The sequence below is a fragment of the Lampris incognitus genome, chromosome 14 (assembly GCF_029633865.1).
Source record: "Lampris incognitus isolate fLamInc1 chromosome 14, fLamInc1.hap2, whole genome shotgun sequence".
Taxonomy (NCBI): Eukaryota; Metazoa; Chordata; class Actinopteri; order Lampriformes; family Lampridae; genus Lampris; species Lampris incognitus.
This window is the reverse complement of record NC_079224.1, coordinates 10,123,289-10,132,351: the sequence shown is the minus strand read 5'-3', so window position 1 is coordinate 10,132,351 and position 9,063 is coordinate 10,123,289.

Below are 9,063 nucleotides of genomic sequence, written 5' to 3'. Positions count from 1 at the left end.
ACCTTCTTACTGTGAGGCGACCGCACTAACCACTGCACCACCGTGTCGCCTCATCAAGGATATAATGCTTAATTATGGTGTGCAGTTAAACAAAATGTTGTGTTCTATTCACATGCAGGTGAGATCAGCACTTCCACAGCCAATAGACGGTCAGCTGCACAACCTAAAGCCATGAGATTGGGTGCTGATAAACAACCTAAAGAGAAAACATTGGCAAGGCCCCGTGGGCGGGGTTCCACCAAGTGCTCTTGACCACACCTACAGCGATGAAGGTGGAGGGGAGAGTCAGCTGGATCCACGCCAGCCACTGTAAGAAGATGCCACCACTGGAGACGGAGGTCCAGGGTGAGAGACCCGCTCCGCTCACAAACGAGGAAGAGAAGTAGACGTGGCCAGCTCTCACTGATGTTTAAAGACCTACCGAGAGCCAACAGTTGCTACACTATAGGGAAAAGCATTGTTTTATCTAATGGAGCCTGAAAACAATAAGGCACAATTGAGGTTCTTTGTCGTGATGACGCCAGTGCCTGAAAGCAGGTGCTGGCATCCTTTTCTAGGGGAATGGGGTTTGTTCTCAGGAGAACGATGTACTGTTTTGCAATAATAACTATTGTGAGTATCAAGCTTGTTTCATGGATTTTGATTTTCTACAAGATAACAATGATGTAACAACAACTGATACATTCTCATCAACCACCTTTCACCTCCACCACAGCCAAATTGCCAGATGTGCAGATGGTAAGAGATTAATGTATTTTTGTGCGGTGGAGAAACGTGTGATAAAGACAGCTGTTTACTAACCAGCTACAGTTTACTCTGGTTGGCCGCACAAAGTTTATTGGTCATGATCAAAGAAAGTTGTATCAGTTCATCTGGACACAACGTTTGAGAGAAACGTTTCATCACTCATCTAAGTGACCTCTTCAGGCTAAACTGATTGCAGGTATCCCCACCCTTATAAACAATGTAGTTGCATAACGACTGAAATCAACAATCAGTTGGCCTTTGGGAAACTCTAGTTAATGGTCATGCCTATTTGTATATGAAACTGATTGTTGGCTTCGGTCGTTATGCCACTGTATTGTTTATAAGGGTTGGGATACCTGCAGTCAGGTTAGACTGAAGAGGTCACTTAGATGAGTGATGAAAAATTTCTCTCAGTAAACGTTGTGTCCAGATGAACTGAATCAACTTTATTTGATCTTCTTACCTGGATTATTGAGCATGCATAAAGATTTATTGGTCATGGATAAACAGCAATCACTATCGTGTTACTACATGTGGAACAGGATACTGTAAAGTGCTAGTCACAGACCAATTTACAGCTGAGGGCTTGAAACAGTCTGCAGTCTGGTGCCAAAAAGATGGAAAATCCACACTCTGTATAGATGCAGATAGGCCACCATGGTATCAACCACAGATATGTAAAGATATTGCAAACCCCACAGTAGCCACTCAGACTTTTGAAACCCCTCTAATGTGTGTAAGATGCTGATACCTATAGGGGAAATCTTGCTGTAACTAGGATGAAAGAATGGGCCACCTCTTAACTTTGTTAATTGTTGGATTTGTCAACAATTACCTGCATCATCTCAATCGCTTTGTTAGTTCCAGTACCGTTGTCTACAGCGGACTTTAAGGTATTCAATGTTAACCTATTTGACACCTCCTCAGTCTGTTATGTCTCATTATGATCTACCTGATAGTGAGGTAGATATGATGTCATTTGCCTTGTCTGAATTCAGTAAAGTTTTTACAAGCCGTGTGAGTTGAACCACAGAGTATTGTGCAAGGTATCTAAATATGAATCAACGATAAATGCAGTGCTTCAGTATAGTATAGAGTTTCTGGCTGTGCCTGCTAATTGCAGTAATGATATAGACTATAAGCCTATAACTGAATCAGAATATACCTATTGTATTGTAGCCAGGGTGTATTCAACCCCATGGAAATTGCAAATACAGCTGGCATTTTTAGGTTTTACTGTATATAATTGATCTAGGCCTATATTCTATACTAAGTCTTTGATTCACAGCTGTTCATTTACTTGGCCTACCCTGTGCGGGCATGCCCTGCCTGATGTTTCTTTGTGTGTGCAGGATCCCAGTTATGAAACCATATCAGACACTACTCTCTGTAGTAGGACAGTAAAGATAACATTCAGTAAGAAACCTGCAGTGCCTGAAAAGGTCTATTTTATTTGTGGTGCTCAGGCTTACAGCTGTTTCCCAAGAGAAACCCACTATTGGTGGGACTTTGTATTTTTGGTGTCCTAAGTCGGACAGGCGTCTGCATCAGAATTATCATCATTCCATCACAAAGCTAAATGTGCCTTATCAACTGCTCGGCACACATTTGGCATATTGATACCCTCATACGGTATATATACCTGGCCCAGGATGATATCGAGTCACTCTCTACTGTGTTAGAACATCACATGAGCATCTTTACAGCCACGGTGAGATGCTTAGATGATGTTAGATGTGTAACAACTGAAAATAGAATGGCGTTGGACCTTCTGTTAGCCTCGCAGGGTGGTGTATGTAAGGTGATCTCCACTGAATGCTGTGAATATATTACTTGCAACGATGCTGAAATATCTGAATTGAAACATGATCCTGACCAAGGGGTAAAAGAGTAGCATACTGTTCATGGGTGGGATCTCTTTTCCAATAGGTTTGGCCCCTTGGCATCTGTGGGTGCATAATTCATTCGTTCCCTGATTGTGTGTATTATCTTGCTTCTTGTTATTGTTTTCATCATTACTTACTTGATTAGGTTGATCCATAAATATTGTATTAAGACTGTACAAGTCAAATATTCTCCTGATCCCTAGGTTACACCATACGATTATGATGATGATGATGATGATGATGATAATGATTTAAGCAAGTGTCTGCAGTGACCTCACTTGATAGAGTGGTTCCCCCAAATCCTTTCTTTTTATTCAGAGTTATTGGTTTCTTTTCCTTTTCCTTATGTTAGTGCTTAGTTAATCTGTAACCAATCTACACGTGTGTTATGAATATACCTCCCATTTATTATTTTATCATTAATCATTGATTGAGATTACTGGGGCCTTTGTTGGGTTTTTAGATGGATTTTGAGCGTTCACATGGCTTTTTCCCAAATTTCAACACTTGAGTTTTTCATAGTGTTTCTGCTCAGATTAGTGTAGATAACTTCTTGAGTGTTTTACTTATTTCTAGTCAGGAGGACTAGAAATAAGAGGACATGGGATAATTGTGACTTCTGTCTGACTGGTGAGTTTATATGGAGTGTGTTGATGTAAACCTGATGCACTTCAGTTGGCTTACAACTGACAGACAGGCCTCACAGTTATTCTGTGTGAGGTAAGATGTTCCCCAGGATCACTGTCATGTTCTCATGTGTTTTATCTAGACGATTTGTTGTTGATTAAAAGTAATCAAAAGGGGAGCGTGCCTATATTCCCACAGCCCTATGTTCCCACAGCCCTATGTTCCCACATTTCTAAGATTTTTTTTCAAAATTAGGCCCTATGTTCCCACAGCCCTATGTTCCCACATTTCTAAGATTTTTTAAAAAAAAAATAGGCCCTACGTTCCCACATTTCTACCCCTGGTAGTTGAGGGTTCGCCACTCAATCCCACGGCTGGCGATTTGAAGGAGAGAGCTAGCTTCCAAACTCTCTCGAGCTCAACACCGCTACTCCAACATGGGGTTGCTGTGGAGTGACAAACCCTCATACCGAAAGTAAACTCACCTCCATGAGTTAGTGCAATTTAGACACAGCGCACATTTAACTTTCTATAATTCTTTAATGAACAGTACACATTCAAACAATCTAAATAAGTAAAAAGGTTTCACTATTTATGCAGTTCACTTAAAACTGGAAAGGCCTCTAGTACTTTTCAACCTTTCATGTGCCAGGAACAGGCAATCTGTAAGTGCTGTGACTGCTGTCCTTTGAACACTGAACAATACTTGAGCCACAACATCTTGTCGGAATTGAGCTCTGCTGACCATGGCTTCATCCTGGGGGTGGGTATGGTCCTCCTCATGGAGCCCAATCACTCTGATAACTGGATCGTCATCCTCTTCATTCAGCAGTTTTGTATACACCTCTGCTCTGCAGTTCTGGCGCCAGCAACGCTAACAAATCTTTTCGCCTCTTGTTTCATGTCGGTGGAAACGGAAGTTCTGAACAACTCAAACTTTTCCTCCACGGTTTCCTGGGATCACGCTTCCGTGAAAAACAGCCATTTGAGCAAACACTGTGGACCAGGGGGTCGGTCCTGTCCGCTATAGCTCTTCACCAAATATTGTGGAAAAAATTACTCATTAATTTACTATAAAGTGCTTCCAAAAAATCTTGTGGGAAGGATAGGGCTTAAATTGAAGGGAAATGTAGGAACACAAGACCTAATTTTGAATATGTCCTAGAAATGTGGGAACATAGGGCATAATTTTCAAAATTTTCAGTGAAAAAACAAAATCTTAGAAATGTGGGAACATAGGGCTGTGGGACCATTGGGCTATGGGAACATAGGGCTGACCCCATCAAAAGGGGGGATTGTGAGGGCAATTCATATTGTCTGCTTACTTTTAATCTTTGACTATGTATGACCTATACCATGTTTAACTTTATTTTACATCGCTTAGATAGATGCTTAAAGTTCATGTGTAACAGAACAAAGGCAGTCTTATTAAGTGTCTTCTCCATGTGAACAAATAAAGGCCTATTGTTAACTGTTAGCTGATACAGACACATGTATGAGCAACTCACTGAGTGTAGCAAGTCTGTACGCAGTAACTGGAGAAATGGCCTTGGAGGGATGTGAGCTGGAAGGGGAGCGTGCCTATGTTCCCACAGCCCTATATTCCCACAGCCCTATGTTCCCACAGCCCTATGTTCCCACATTTCTAAGATGTTTTTTTCAAAATTAGGCCCTATGTTCAGTGGCGCCCCCAGAAATTTTTCATAGGGGTGGCCAAATGGGGCCACTGAAAATCTTGGGGTGGCACACCAAAACCAAAAGCCAGGACTGAATTTCGGGAATTCTATGATGCTGTTGTAGTATACTGTATAGGCTAGTTGAAAACTGTCAATATGAGAGTTAAGAAAAATATACATTATTGATTTAAATGAACAGCACCTAATGTAAAATATCAGATAGAAGCATATTATGCATAATCAGAAGCATATTCTGCATATGCGACTCGTGGCTGGGGGAGGGGCAGCGGGAGGGCCAGGGATAGTATCAGGGTGGCCGTGGCCACCCCTTGGGGGCGCCATTGCCTATGTTCCCACAGCCTAACCCTAACCCTTTTGAGAAAAATCTTAGAAATGTGGGAACAGAGGCTGTGGGAACATAGGGCTGTGAGAACATAGGGCCTAATTTTCTAAATGTTCAGTGAAAAAAAAATTCTTAGAAATGTGGGAACATAGGGCTGACCCCCACAGTTCAACACCATTACTACTCAAATTGCACAACAAAGAATAAAGCAAGCAACAAACACTTCGTTAGCATTCTAACCCTTTCTCAACCATGTAGTAGATTTTAAGTGTTACAGGTTGTGCAGGAGGACCCAGATGACCACACGGGAGGCGGAGGACTCTTAATAACGTTTAATGAAAATTAACGAAGGGAAAAATAATAGGGGAGAGAGAAATGTGGGGAGTGTATGGTTCTCAAGTAGTTTTGTTAGTGGGTGTGTGAATACGCTAAATGTAGTGACAAGCGGTAATGTGTCTAGCTATGTGTTAGTGTAAATTAGCCTAAGAGTGTGTAAAATGTGAATGGGGTGTTGTGTAAGTGTATTAGCCAAAGTACCAAGTTTGGCCTACCCTAGGCTTGAACCCAGGACCTTCTTGCTGTGAAGCAACCGTGCTAATCATTGCGCCACCATGCCGTCCCAGATCCCTTTTTTGGTGATATATTCAAAATGTGTACAGAAAACTGCATGCCCTGCATTTGTGTTGTCTGTGTAAAAGAGCAGATTAGTTGTAACCATCTTGCTTTTGCTTTGGTAGCAGTCTCTGAACAGTCTCTGGGTTTTCTTTGTGGAGCTTCACCCTAAACTGTTGTCTGCCATTTTCTTTGTGTATGTCTGCTGGATATTCAAAAGGACGGGAACAGCGCCAAGAGACCATTTATATAGGATAAACAGCAAATCCTTGTCTGTGGAGGGCAGCATTGCATTTTATAGTGTACAGCCTGCCAGAAACCCATTAGAATAAGAACAGCAGCTAATGGATCCATTGTTCGTACTTTAGGTCAATAGGTGGCAGTACTGCGCTTTTTGTGAGTAATGTCAACCGCTTTTGAACTTCAAGTAGAAGATAGAAAACCAGTATAGTATATAATTGGTTTAGGGACTTTTTATTTGGCCGGGCTATTGGATTTTGTGTGGGGAACTCTTTTTCAGAGAGATATGTCGTTGAGAATGGAACCCCTCAGGGTAGTGTGATTAGTCATCTTCTGTTTTCCATTATGATAAATGATATATGTAATCAGGTAGGACCAGAGTTTGGGAATTAACTTTTTGCAGATGATGGAGCACTTTGGAAAAGGTGTAGGAATATAAAATATGTTGTGGGAAAAGTTCAGGAGGCAATTATTGAAGTTGAAAACTGGTCTCTGGCATGGGGGTTTAAGTTGACAGTAGAACAATCAGAAACTACTTTCTTTCTTTTCTTTTTTTACAAGAAAAAGGGTAGGGGAAGATATGTTACGACTCACGAATGAAAACCAGAGACCAGTGTAGCAAAACCCAAAGGCAGACGGACATAGAGTACTAAGAAACCCGAAGGCAATTTTAATGCAGGTTACAATAAGCAAACTGCCACAAAATAATAACAGGGGAATCTAAGGTGGGGGGAATGTATGGTGCAAAAACGTTCTGTTAGTGGGATGTGTGAATAAACTGTGTGGTGTCCAGCGGTTTGCGTATATGACTATGTGTGAGTGTTTTTAGCCTATGTGTGGCGCGGTATGTAAATGACAAGGAGGTGTTGAATAATAACCTGGCAAACAAGTCCAGTCCGTGATCCGAAAAGGGTGAGTAAGGGTCCGATCCGGGTCCGAGATCCAGGAAGTCAAGTCCGAATAGGAGGGGTCCAGGTAGAGAGGCACTGAGAGAGATCGCTGGAGAGGGCCGGGGGAAAACGTGAAGGTCGCTGGGGGCGAGGGAGACGCGGGGAAGAGTGGGAGTCGCGGAGGGAGAGTCCGCAGGGTTCACTACGTCGAAACCCAGAGAATGGAAACACCGGTTGTGCATTTGATGTTCCTGAGTTAAAGGTCAGAGTGACAAAGCGAGCGAGTGATCACTTGGCGGTGTCTACAGTAGAAATGTTGGCTATCTCATTAGGTCTTCAGTGGGTAGAAGAAATTCAACCAAGGCGAGTTTTAATTTGCTCAGACTCCAGAGCAGCCTTAAATAGCTGTAAAAAATACAAATTCAAACTGCCGACAAGATATTCTCTATGAAATATTACAGCTATTATACAGGATTGTTAGATCGGGAATAGATGCTCAGTTTATGTGGATACCAGCTCCTGTAGGTATTAGGGCAAATTAAACAGTGGACCAACTGGCCAACAACGGATTGAAAGCAAGTCATGTAGAACTGTCAGTTCTAATCAGCAAAGCAGAAACAAGATCATTTATAAGACACAAAATCAATGCATAACGGCAGGAATTCTGGGACAATAATCGAAAAGGAAGACATCTGTACCGGATCCAACAGGAAGTAAGAGTAGAAAGGACTTGGGGGGGGGGGGAAGAGCAGGAGAGAACAGAACATCATTAGCAGGTTAAGATGAGGTCATACAAGACTGAATTCCTCATTGGAAAAATCAAACTGGGAACTGTGATGTCTGCCGCCAATCAGAGACAATAGAACTTGTATTTTTTTTATTTGCCCAACATATGCAAGACAGGGATTCATACTACAAACTATACTGGAACAAAAAGGAATTGTGTACACAGACCTAGACTCACTTTTCACAAGGAACACTGGGAATAATGTATACTGCTCAAAAAAATAAAGGGAACACCTAAAAACACAATATAGACCTCGATGAATGAAATATTTCAGCTGAAAATCTTTATTTATTAGACAGAGGAATGTGTTTAGAGCAAAATAACCTAAGAATGATCAATGGAAATCAAAATCATTAGCCCATTAAGGTCTGGATTCAGAATCATACTCAAAATCAAAGTGGAAAATGAGAACATAGGCTGATCCAACTTCTGTGGAAATTCTTCAAGACGATTCAAAATGAGGCTCAGTAGTGCGTGTGGCCTCCACGTGCCTGTATGCACTCCCTACAACGTCTGGGCATGCTCCTGATGAGACGACGGATGGTCTCCTGAGGGATCTCCTCCCAGACCTGGATCAGGGCATCGGTCAACTCCTGGACAGTCTGTGGTGCGACATCGCGTTGGCGGATGGTACGAGACATGATGTCCCAGAGGTGCTCGATTGGATTCAGGTCTGGGGAACGTGCAGGCCAGTCCATAGCATCAATGCCCTCGACATACAGGAACTGCTGACACACTCTGGCCACATGAGGACGAGCATTGTCATGCATGAGCAGGAACCCAGGGCCCACTGCACCAGCATATGGTCTGACAATGAATCTGAGGATCTCATCCCGGTACCTAATGGCAGTCATGGTACCTCTGGCTAGCACGTAGAGGTCTGTGCGGCCCTCCAAGGATACGCCTCCCCAGACCATCACTGACCCACCGCCAAACCGGTCATGCTGGAGGATGTTGCAGGCAGCAGAACGTTCTCCACAGCGTCTCCAGACTCTCTCACGTCTGTCACATGTGTTCAGTGTGAACCCGCTCTCATCTGTGAAGAGCACAGGGCGCCAATGGCGAATCTGCCAACCAAGATGTTCTCTGGCAAAGGTCAATCGGGCTGCACGGTGTTGGGCTGTGAGCACAGGCCCCAATTGTGGACGTCGGGCCCTCATACCATCCTCATGCATTCTGTTTCTCACTGTTTGAGCAGAAACCTGCACATTAGTGGCCTGTTGAAGGTCGTTTTGTAGGGCTCCGGCAGTGCTCC